General features: G+C 50.0%; 1 long non-coding RNA gene across 1 annotated transcript; it reads right to left on the bottom strand.

The window, feature by feature from the left end:
* Positions 1 to 905: 905 nt before the first annotated feature.
* LOC117803129 lies at positions 906 to 6,118 on the bottom strand. Its single transcript, XR_004626807.1, has 3 exons — positions 5,841 to 6,118; positions 1,739 to 4,053; positions 906 to 1,285 (listed from the first exon to the last, which is right to left on the bottom strand). It is a non-coding gene; the product is annotated as an uncharacterized LOC117803129 (long non-coding RNA).
* Positions 6,119 to 12,455: the final 6,337 nt, after the last annotated feature.

A 12,455-nucleotide genomic window follows, 5' to 3' on the forward strand; every position in this document is an offset into this window, starting at 1 on the left:
ATAAATTTGGGTTTTTCTATACACTACCGATATAGGTTGGAGATCTGTCCCTATGATATGTGTAGGATAATGGGTGGCTATTTCCTTTTTGTATGTCTTTATTTTTCCTTCACCAAGAATCATGAGCAAACTTTGTAATGACGTGGAAAAAAAATGTGCTTTTCAGGCCACAAAAACAAGAAGACAAGGAAAAGATGTCAACAAGAGGGCTCATACCTCAACTTTCTATCTAGCAAGGAGAAATGAGAAGGTCAATGATGATAAAAATGAATAACTGGAGAGCAAAAAATTGTACCACCTTCAAAATTCAAAGATTTTTGTAGAAGAAGTTAGGATGGCTTATCGACCACAATATTCATACTTTTGTTCAATATACATTTAAGTCCCTACCAGGCTCAAGGATTGTGGAGTCCAAGTGCAGCAATGAACTTTATCCAATTCCTGCTGGAGGGTGGCACCTTCTAGAATTCTGCAGTAGTGAACTTCCACACGTGTGTGTTTCCTTCCTTGAAGGTCTCATTGCAAAGAATAGATATCTTTTGAAAGAAGGTCATTTGACAACAGAGCTAACCTATCAACTGGAGAATTATAGATAATAGTCTACATGTAACATACACATTTTACATATAACATATACAGTACACATAACATATACAGTTAATTGATTTGAATATCTAAAAAATGACACTTGGGACCTAAAATGCTTTGACTTTTTTTTAAGATTCATTTATTTATTTGAGAGAGAGAGAGACTGAGCACGAGCAGAAGGAGCAGAGGGAGGGGAAGAGAGAAAATCTCAAGCAGAATCCCCGTCGAGCCCGGAACCCCAATGTGGGGCTCGACCTCAGGACCCTGAGATCACAACCTAAGCCGAAACCAAGAGTCCAATGCTCAGTCGACTGTGCCACCCAGGCGCCCCAAAAGTGCTTTTGATTCTTCAAAGCATCTTCACAGCTATCGCCTCAGGTTACAATCACAACACCCCGTGCGGTAGGAAAGCTGTCCACACTCCGTGGATAGAAGACCAGGCCTGAGGTGGCCCTGGGACTTGCCTGAACTCCCTGCGCTAGCGAGGAGACATCTCCCGGCTGCAAATGTTGTGTCTTTCCTCCGCACCGAGCCAAGGAGTAAAACATCACATTGACAAGAAAAGTTCAGTCCCGGTACCAGAACCAATACGAACATTAGCACGGAATTATAGATAAGTGGCCAGGTGAGGCCTGGTGTCCAGTGATCTCCGCCTACCGAATGCGCCAGTCGCCTTTCCCCTGGTGATCCTGGGTAACTGGAAACCAGAAAACAGATTTGTTCGAGCCCATTCCATTTGACAAGCACGAATACATTTATTCAGTTGCCTATATCCTCACACTCTTCAAGCAACACCGCCATCCCATAAATAAGAGAAGCCGAGCTGGAAACATACCTATAACTTTGGGCCCGTGCAATGTTTCATAAAATACTGATTTTCATATCTGATCAAATGCTGAGAATGAGTGGGAGTAGGGGACACACACACAAAAGACCATCTGTTACTTATTTAAGCCATTCTTAGACAAGAATATATTACTTTTCAGGGGAAAAATATTGTTCTTTCCAGAGGAATAGGAATGTGATATAAACAATGAGATGAGATAAAGCTGTTTATATCAAAGGGTGAATCAGATTATAACACTGAAAAATAGTACACATTTCCTGTTATTGCTGCTATAAGTAAAACAGTATTTGAAAGACAAATTACCACGTTACTATTCTTGAAAATCCCAGGCTCTTCTATAAGTAATGACATCTTGGTAGACATGAGACTAACCGAGTGCGGACAGATCTCCATCTACATAATTTAAGGAGGAAAAAATCAATCGTTTCTCCTTCGAAAAGGAGAACACTGTTTCCTTTAAAACTTCAGGAATCTACGGAAGCTTACATTGAAGACAGACAAAAGTCGCAAACAAGGGAGGGAAGATAGACGGATCATTGATGCCCCTGGGGGGTTGGCTGTACACCCCGGCTCTGGAGATGATGTCTGGGGCGTGCACACCAGGCAGGGGACCGAGCGGGTCCCCAAGCCAGAAGCACTCCCAGGCTGAGCAAGCCCCGAGGGGTCTCCGCGACCACAGTTTTAACAAGACACAGGACAACAGAGACTGGCCTCCTCCCCTCTGGCCGTGGGCAGAGCACATTCCAGCGTTGATCACACGGTGACCCACGTGCAGTCGGCATTCACCACCAGTCCCAGCACGGGCTCCCACGCAGAGCGGGGCATCCACGGAAAGCACCCTGGCTCTCAGCAGGGACGGACACTGGTCTCAGCACGAGCTTGGGAACAGGTCCCTGCCCACCACCCAACAGGACTTGGATCACCTACTTGCTCACCTAATCTCACCTCTTAGCAACTCCGGTTTCCCAAGAGCAAGGAGCAATTGCAGCAACGAACCTGGGAAGTTGGCAGGTCTCAAATGTCCCACGAGAAGCTGGCTCCAAGCCCCCTCTCCTCCTGTGGACAACTGGGAAACATCTGTGTCCCAAACTCGAAATGACCACGGCCAAAGCCATTTGGAAGAGCAGCCTGACAGAGAAGCAACCGTCTGGGTCTGCCCTGCTCTGGGGCTCCCCAGAGCACAGGCTGTAGCCCGGCAAGCCAGGCCTGCCGGCCACCCTCCAAGCGTCATTCTGGGCTGTATCGAGGTCCTGACATCGGCCTACCTGGGCCCCACCTCCGAGAGTCCCTCCTGGCGGATCTAGGGCGGCCCGTCTGTGGTGAGAGAGGGGGAGCTGCTCCAGGGAACACCAGGGGCTCCCCAAAGGGCCTGCAGCTGCCAAGGTCTGGCATGGTTTTTGTTTGCAAGGACTGTCTCTCCCTGGTGAGTTGTAAGTGGTTTGGACGGTTGCAGACGCTTTGGGCCTTCACTTCTTGAAGGAGAGGAGTAGGTCTACAGCAGTGGCTCTCAATGGGGGTGATTTTGACCCCAGGGGACATTTGGTGGTATCTGGAGACAATTTTGGTTGTCACAGTGGGCACGGGGTGCTCATGAAATCTCGTGGGCTGAGGCCAGAGACGCTGCAGAACGCCCCCAGACTCAAACCTGGATCCCGGCCGGGAGGTCCCTGGACCTGGAACTCAGGCCTCTTCCCTCATACTTGACCTCAAAGTCACCTGTCTCCTTCTCCTCAGGAAACCCAAAAAGGTCCCATCCGGGGGAATGAAGGAGACTAAAGCTGCCATTTGCCCTTCCTCACTGAGAAGTCAAGCAAATGCCGTCAGGTGAAAAGCTCAAGGTGATTGTGGGCTAGAATGGAAAAGGGGAGAGGCCATGTTTGGAGAGCACCCCGAGATTTTCCCCTCATTGGCAGGGCCGTGCTGCATCTGGATGCTTCTAGGTAAGACAGGAAGGGGGTGATGGTGTGTCTTGTTGAGCCTGTGCAGATAATCGAGAGATAACTGAAAAATATAATGACCCACATCGGGGTAGAGGAAACGCGTTGGCAATAACCTCTTTGCTGTGATGGACGACACCCTGAGAGTCAGTGGTCAGGTTCCCCACTCATGTGAAGGACTCCCCCTCCAGCACTTGTCCCCTCGCCTGCTGGGACATCGGCTCCTCACGGACTCGGAGAGACATGCCCTGACTCACCCGTGCCACTTCCTGCAGAGACCCCGCGGCACCCGGAGACATTGCCTTGTCTACACACACCCAGGGAATCGGGGCACAGGGAAATCCCAGAGTGGAGCAGTAGAAAAGCACTCACACATGTTGCGTTAGGGGAGCTAAGGCCTTTAAAGTTACAGGTTATGGGGGCATCAAAGGATTCAGACCCGGTCACGCAAAGCCCCTGCAGTCTAGCATGCTTGTTGTGGAGACGAGGACGCCGAGGCTCAGAGAAGTGAAACATCTTTCCTGAGGCCACACAGCACGTATCTGGGGGGTTCATGACCCGCCTTCCCGAGGCGTCCTCCGACCACATCACGCTTCAGACGAACCGAACAGGTGGGAAAAGGTGTGCGGTTGCCGTTTCTGCGTTAACGTCTGATCCGTATTTCATTCAGAAACCATAATTCTATGACCAAAAGAAAAAAAGCCTAAATTATTTTTATTGAAATTCTTCAAAACTGGGATCAATAATCAGTTTACACGTCTAACCGGTAAGTTCCAATCTTTAAAATCATTTGCCCGATTTCACAACTCCTCCCAAAATATCCAAAGAGTCGAGTGCACGTGTTTCCTATTTGGAAAACCAGAAGGATCTGTGCACACTCCGGTTTTCCGCTTGCCCAGCTCCTGAGCCCGGCCCTGGAGCCACCCCAATGCCAGCCGCCCCGTGAGGCAGCCAGGCTCCCGGGCCTGCTGCCTGAGCCACCAAAGTGAAGCTAGTTAGCCACCGGAGCCCTTGTGTCTGTAAGAGTCGACGCCGCGATTTGCTAAGACAGTCTGTGCCGGCACAAGGGCTGGAATGGCGGGTGCCCAGCTCGCCCCTCACCCTTCTCTGGGGTTTTAGGTAAAATGTCTAACTTAGCAATGACGCTAGAGAAAATGTCCCAGTTCTGTGTCTCGGAGACAGGCTTTCTCAGTAGAAGAGGAGTGTGTGTGTGTGTGTGTGTGTGTGTGTGTGTGTATGTGTGTGTGTGTGTGTGTGTGTGTCCCAGGGGAGGGGGTGCTTTCTTTGTCCCCAGAGGCTCCTGTGACTGCAGCACCTGGACCACTGTCTGAGTCAGGCCCTGTGGTCATGAATTCTTTCTTCAAAAACTATTCACGAGAACAAGCATGCGTGACTAACTGTGAGAAGAAGCCAGCGATGCAATTGATGTGACTTGTCTCCTCTACCCAGTGTGGCAGCTTGACGCCGAGGGGGGAGATGTTTGCCCCCAGTTCCCAGGGCGGAAAAAGACAAAGAACCTAGAGCGGTAAGCATTTATGCAGGGGTGGCTCATGATGCCTCTGAGACCACCACCTTCCACCCTTGCTCAGCTCCCCAAGCCCTACTTGGCCAAATCCTCAGCCTAAAAAGGACAGAATTGGTTCTGTGCTCTTCCTGCCCTCAGAGAGTCTGCAGAACCGCCCCTCTCTATCCTTATCAGCGCAATTCTGAAAGTTACTTTCAAACGCGTTATGCGAGGGATGGGTCATTCATTGCTGCAAGATAGCAAACAAGCCAGTCGAGTATGCATTCATGCATCCCCTCAATCTTTATTCAATCATTCGAAACACAGACGTGTAATGGATCGTCTGGGCATTTGGGGCCAGAAGGCCCGCTGTCAGAATCTCAGTGCCACGGCTTCCCGGTTGAGTGCTGTGACCCCAGGAAATCTATCTAATGATCTGAGCCTCGGTACCACCGCTTGAAAAACTCAGGAAAATAATGCCAGGCTCCTAGGTTTGGCGCGAAGACGAAACACGATAACCCATGCAGAGTGCCCAGCACCGAACAGCCGCTCAGAAGGCGTCGATGCCTTGCCACCGGCTTCCCACAGCTCGGGGCCACAAACCAGGGTAAGGTCGACATTTGATGTATGAAAACACGCGTTCCTCCTGCACGCGGCTGTCCTCCTACTCTCTGCTTTCCCTCTTGCATTTTCCCGAGTCCCCAACATCAGGGCTGGTTCCCGGGTTCCCTCCTGGTCTCTGGCCTTCTAACCAGCTCCAGACAAACCCCCTCATCCAGGGCCCCGCAGCCCCAAGCAGAGACGCTGTCTGGGGCTGGAACCACCCCCAGCGCAACCGGCCAGGGGAAAGGGGGTGTTCTGGCTGCAGAGAGCATGTGGGACAGCTGTCCCGGGCACTAGAACGGCCACAGGAACTTGTCACCCGGTAGCACGAGGCCATGAAGCTGAAAGATCATTTACTTACCACTTTCTCGTTTTCAGGAAGGAATGGAGGCCCACAGAAGCTGCGGTTTCACAGTTAGTTCAATGGCTGGGTTTCCCCTTTCTCTGCTCCTCGGAAACAAATAGCCTCTTGCTTGTCCCACAAACTATCCCCACGCTTCCAAAGATCAAGTGCCTCTAGAGACAAGCTCACGTGTTCCACCAGCACCATGGCACTGGTTTCCTGATGCTGCACCGCCCGTCCCAAGGTCCCACGAACCAGTGTTTTACATTTGACGACTGATGCTCCTTGGAAGCCAAGTGCAACTTCCGGACTGGAGTCTAGTTAGCACCTGCCTGGCCAGAAGCCACCAACCGACAGGCCCCCACCCTCGCACCCCCAGGGACTCCCAAAGCGAATCGGTGGCAGGCAGTCCCCATGCCCGCAAGGCTCAGGGGCTGAATGAAACAGCATCCGAGAGTTCACCCCACATCCACCTGCACTCTGAAATCCAGCACCTTCTTTGGTGAAAATAATACATGGCTAAGATTAAAAATAAATTCAAAGAGCACAAAAGCCTAGCGTATTAGTCAGGGTTTCCAGAAAAACAGGACCAACAGGACACATATCTATGCACAGAGAGACAGTGATTTTAAAGAATTGGCTCATGTGATCACGGGGCTGGTAAGGCTGCAAATCCATAGGCCAGGCTGGCCAGGGGGAAGTTCAGGCAGGATCTCGGTGCTGCGGGTTTGAAGCATGAGGCAAAATTCCTTCCCCTGGAAACCTCAGTGTCGGCTCTTAGGGCCTCCAGCTGCTGGGTGCGGCTCAGGTGAAGGGGTAAATGCTTTACTTAAAGTCAACTGATTGTGTTAATCACATCTGAAAAATATGTTCACAACAACATCTAGACTAGTGTTTGACCAGAAAACTGGGTGTCACAGCCCAGCCGTGTGGACACCCCAAACTAACCATCATGGGGAAACAAGGAAAGGGGGCTCGTCTCACCCCAGACTCTGCCTTCCTTCCCCTAGAGGTCAGCCCTTTAAATGGCCAAATTCATTTTTTCAGAGAAGAGCATCGGCTCTGCTTGCGTCAAAAGGTCTAGTTCAGAAGAAAGCACTTGACTTTATTCCTGATGATTTTCAGTCTTTACTCTGCCAGACCGTGTGATGGTCTCACATGCGGCCTTCAGTGGTCCTGTGACGTTGGTGCCATCAGCATCACCCATTCCAGAGAAAAGACCATGAGCTGCCGAGGCATTAAGATCTTTTCCATCAAATACACTTGATAACAAGAAATTCTCTATCCGCTGATGAGAAAACAAAACCACGTGATCCGTTTTTATTGGGGAATTAGAGGCAGGCACAACTTCAGGAAAGATTCAAAGGCATTCTTGGTGCAAATTTTATTTAAAGCATGAGTGTTCTAGAACCCTCGAGCGACACCGGAGGGACCTAATCTGGGCCATGTTTTACTCGCATCCCTGTACAGACAGCAATATTCCTATTTTAAATTATTTATTATTTTGTGTTTCCAATTAAGCTATAATGTGACAGGCAAGCTACTTTACAAGGCAATAAAAAAAATAATCATGCTCCCCTGCGAGTAAACTACAAGGCCAAAAGGTGAGTTGTTTATATCCACGAGAGAACCATATTACTGCATTGAAAAATGGTGGGCACGTCCTGTTACTGCTGCTGCAAGTAAAAAGAGCTGGAGAGAAGGACAAGATAAACTGGTTACCAGCCTCCTTGAAAGCACCTATTTTTAGAACAATGACAAAACTGTGTTTGCATAAGGAGCAAAAATGATGGATAGAAGGGGAGAAAAGAAACAAGTCCTACCCCCAAATTAGGGCCCCAGGGAGAGGCTGAGATGTTGAAAGGTTCAGGCAGAAAAGACTCTCCCCGAGTGTATGAATGGCAGGAAAATGGAATAATAGATTAACCTGACTTGAGGGTTCCCATTTCTTAACATGATGAACAAAATATATCTCGATTTCAGATGAACCCACCTACGAAAAACTAAAACGATATTAAGACCCCTGCCTTGTCATGACAGTGGTTTATGGGATGCGCCGGGGGCTACATATGGCGACCAGACGGGAGCTGGTCTTCCAAACAAAAACAAAGCCCACCGAAAGCCCTCACCCTCCAGGAAGGCCAGCGTCACTACCTGCTGAGGGGCTCCATGTTTTCAGCTGGAAGTAGCTGGTGACAAGTGGGCCCTGGGGATGAGGGGGCCCTGGGGGGCGTGCTGTCACAGCTGTCTTCTGCCTCACCCCCTGGGGTGGCCCAGGGCCCTCTGTGCTGTGGGTTTATGCGCCTGAGGGGGTTGAGGGAAGCCAGGGGGAAGGAGGAGGAAGAGGAAGCATATGGATTTTCCCGTTGAGCGAGCCAGGTCCGTTACACAGAAGAAAAGTGCCCTCGTCCCAAACATCAAATGCAATCTCTCCAAGAACCCACCATCTTCTCCATCTTGTACAACTCACTCTGTGTCCCCACTGCCAAGAACTGTGCCCACCACAGAACACCCTCCATGCCACTGCGGTCTGCAAGGACATGTAAGTGAATGCACAAAACTGTCCTTTCAGCCTCCAAGGCAATGAGTCCTAGCTCCCCCTTCTGTTAAATTCTGTCCCTTAGAAAGATCTTTCCCTACTACCTAGAAGAGAAACATGTCATCATCCTCATCGGCTTTCCTGTTTAAATTCATCTCAAAGTAGCCTCCTCTTTATTTCCTCCCTTCCATACCCTTGTGTCTCCTCCTTTCAAAGCTAGCTCATCTTTTTTAAACCTTTGTACTCATGCATTCCCCAGTAGAGCACGATCTCCTTCTGGCCAGCAGTGTGTGTAGATTTCATCCTCTCCCCCCAAAATCCTTGCGAGTATTAGGGCTCCCCTAAACAGGTGTTGGCCACGAGGAACCATTACCAGTAAGGAAAGAGAAGGGTTTGATAATCTCTGCCCTTTGCAAGGAGTAGGATGCGGTCAGGACACCACGGGGTGGTGAGGTTTCTTATCACATAAATACACTGTGTCTTCACCCATTTGGGTTGTCATAACAAAATACCATAGACTGGGGGTGGGGGTACTTAAACAGCAAACCTTTATTTCTTATAATTGTGGAGGCTACAAGTCCAAGGTCAAGGTGCTGGCAGGTTCGGTGCCTGGCAAACTCACTTCCTGGTTTGCAGATGGCTGCTTTCTTGCTGTCACCTCTCCTGGCAGGGAGAGAGAGATCTTGTGTCTCTTCCTCTTTTAATAAAACCACGAATTCGATCACAAGGATCCCACTCTCATAACCTCCTCTAATAGTAATCACCTCTCAAAGGCCTCACCTCCAAATCCCATCACGCAGGGGATGAGGGCTGCACCGTATAAATGGGGGGACAGACATGCAGTCCATAGCAGGCAGTCCCCCGCGATGGCCACCATCATCTCTGTACCTCTCTGTGAGCCGGTCCCGCTCCTCACATCCAGAGGGAAGAGCTGTCTCCCCTCCCCTTGCATTCCAAGCGGTCTCGTACAACAAGTTCTTTGAGCAACAAAATGTAGCAAAAGGGCTGTTGTGCCTGGGCCAAGCCTAGCCTTTCAGCTTTCTTCACCCTGCTCGGTAGAAGCCAGTCTCCGTGCAAGAAGGCTGACTACTCTCAGATGAGCAAGTGGCGAGTAGCTCAAGGCGGCCCCATGGAGACAAGAGGCACCGAGGAGCCAGACGTGTGAGCGAAGCCTGTTTGGACCTCCCAGCTCAGTCCAACAGTCAGCCCCTTGGAGGAATGTGTGAGCCCTGCTGACGACACGTGGAAGAGAAGCATGAGCCCTGACCGAATTCTTGACCCACTGTGGGCCTTCAACCCCTGAACTTCAAGACAGACTGATAGGCAACAATGGATCATTAAAACACACAGAAAGGTTAAAAAATGTGCCTGAAGAAAAGCGATCCCATGGCCACGTAACCAGAACTCACGGAAGCGGAGCCTCTCTGCATGTTTCTTATGTCTCAAAAAACCCCTGTGTCCCTCTCAGTGGGTCTATGTTCACAGTACCTGGGACAAGGGGTAGGTTTGCAGTCACCCCATGGGTCAGAGTCCTAAAGCCAGGCCACCTCGGAGGCTTCCAGTCATTTTGGAGATGGCTGACTTTGGATCAGAAGTCAATCCTTGGCTGTCACCTGGGGCACGTGGTCACCTACAACCCTGACGGCCATCGGAGAGCTGGGGTTGTGTCCCTTCCCCTGGAACATCCCACCTCTTGGTCTCCTTAGGCTAAACTGAGTGCGCTAGGCCAGGACTCTGGGGTGAGCTGGGCTGAGGACCCGGCTTGCTCTAGTATTACTGTGGGCCCCCAGGATTTGGGGGACACTCTATGTGGGTCATAGAGACACATGGGAATGGAGGGGAACAAAACTCTTGCCTCCACCAACATGAAACTGTTGCCTTTCACGTGCTGAAGAGATTTTTGGCTTTTCCGAAATTAGAGGCGTGGCTACGACCACGAAGCACTTTCCTCGGGCCTCGGTAAATTCTGGATTCAATTTGTGAGTTTGGAAATGGATGTGAATATTTTCCTGTCACTGGGAAAACAAATGAAGCCTAAGAGAATTGCTTGGAATTGCCGGGACTCCAAAGGAATTTCTCTACTAATACGTGGTGCAAATGAGAAGCAAGAATAACATCTCATCTTTGCAGCTCCACCCACAACTCGCGCTCGGGGATCTTTTCAGTCTGGGGTTTCTTCTTGGAAGAGGCCACGCTCCCCAGATGGTTCCTCACGGTCCTTCCCACAGCGGACGTGCCTCTGGCCCTATTAAAGAAATACAACCCACCCCCGGACAAAGGCTCTCATTTCCTAAAGACACACCTGGAGAATGAAATGCTTTGCAAGGGGTGGAACATAGACCTTAGGAAATTAACACACTGCAGGGTCTGTACATTCTAGTAGGTGCTCTCTGGCTAAAAACTCAGTTCACAGCATTAAAAATTGAAGGGTGGCTCAGAAACTGCTGGAGATTCTTCACAAGCAGTCCCCGACACCCCATCACCTCATGAAGTTTAGTTTTTCTGGTCAAAAGCACCAAAGAGATTTGTGATTTCACAGACTTTCCTGAGAATAAAATAGAAGAAATTCGCTCCCGCCCCCGAAAAATGTGGCTTTTCCCAGATGGAACTCATTGTACAAAGCAGCATGAAAGTAAAAACACCTTTGGTAAATTCGATTTCATGTTTACAAAATGCATTTATTAAACAGACTTTCTCCTATTGAAAATTTCCATTGTGGGCCTGGAAAAAGATCAAGGTCAGTTCCTTAAAGCAGCCTATTTTATGCAAACTTCCATGTCCCTCAGCCAAAAACAGTTACAAAAGCATTCAGAGCGGGAGGACGAGCCCACGCCCCGGACAAAACCGTGAACTTGGTGAACTCTGTCCCTGGCATCTCCAAGTTCCCTTTCTCAGCCCATTTCTTCCCACCCGGGGGCTTCGCTATTTTGTCCATGAAAGGGTCATCCCCGCTCTCCCCCACTACCAGCTATAATGACAGAACCCCAAGCGGGCACTGACCAGGGAGAATGAATTGAAGCGAAGGACTTCTCTCCCTCCTAGTTACGGAAGAAACATTTTCTTCCAACTAAAGGGAAGGTGTTTGGGTGGCTGGGGAGCTTCCCGAACGCCCACATGACATCCTGGAAAGTGACACCAAGTCCTCTCACGTGGGGGCCAGCTCGAGTGCAGAGAATTTACAAGGTGTTCTTCTGGGATATCAGAAAGCAATGGTTCCCAAAGGAGGAACCGTGAACCCCTTGGAACATCACGCCTGGTATCTGTTTTCTCAAAGGACATTGAGAATACAGCTACTGTCGTGAGGGAGGGAGGTGAGGTCTGGGACTCGAAAGAGGAGGGTTCTTCACTTGCAAATGTTGTGAGGTGGTGCCTTTCAAAAAAAGAACCTTACCGTCCCACCAAAGAACTGGTAATCTGATAGAGAAACAGGTCGAGTAGACAGAAGAAAAAGAGTCAAATATAACATGCAGGGTTTTAAAGTAATACTGAAAATAGGTATTGTGCGTGTATGTACTATGCATGTATATATACATAGATACACAGATAAGACAGAGATTTCTCGCATGTTTGCTGAACGGAATGGAGATAGGTTAGCTGTGAAGTTCTATGCAGAAGTTGGTATTTGAATAGAGATTCTTAATTTGGTGTCATTTCATTCACTCACTGCGAAGCATCAATGCAGGCAATGCTGGGTGTAGGAGATGCCCCAGTAAGGGCGTGGCACCGCCCTCTAGATAGTTCACTCGCCCACGGAAGGCCGATGTTAGAGTCAATACGCTGCTATCTGGAGCGTCTGCTTCCACTAGACGGGGGGCGGGGGGGGGGACACAAGTGCACCGCCGCCGCCGCCGCCACTTCCCGGTTTCGAGCTCGCCAGCATCCCGCGTGCTTGGAGGCGCCGTCCCCAGCCTCGGCTTTCTTCGCAGCCGCTGAGGCTGCCCGCGGACACGCGATTGTGGGCGCCGCTTACGTCACACGCGGGCACCCCCTCCGTGCTTCCAAAGCACCAGTCCAGGTCCAGATGCTCGCGCATGTAGGCGGCTCCCGCTTCAGGCAAAATGCTGAACATTTTGTAAAATCATGCCAGCTCAGTA

This window comes from Ailuropoda melanoleuca, chromosome 7, assembly GCF_002007445.2.
Source record: "Ailuropoda melanoleuca isolate Jingjing chromosome 7, ASM200744v2, whole genome shotgun sequence".
Taxonomy (NCBI): Eukaryota; Metazoa; Chordata; class Mammalia; order Carnivora; family Ursidae; genus Ailuropoda; species Ailuropoda melanoleuca.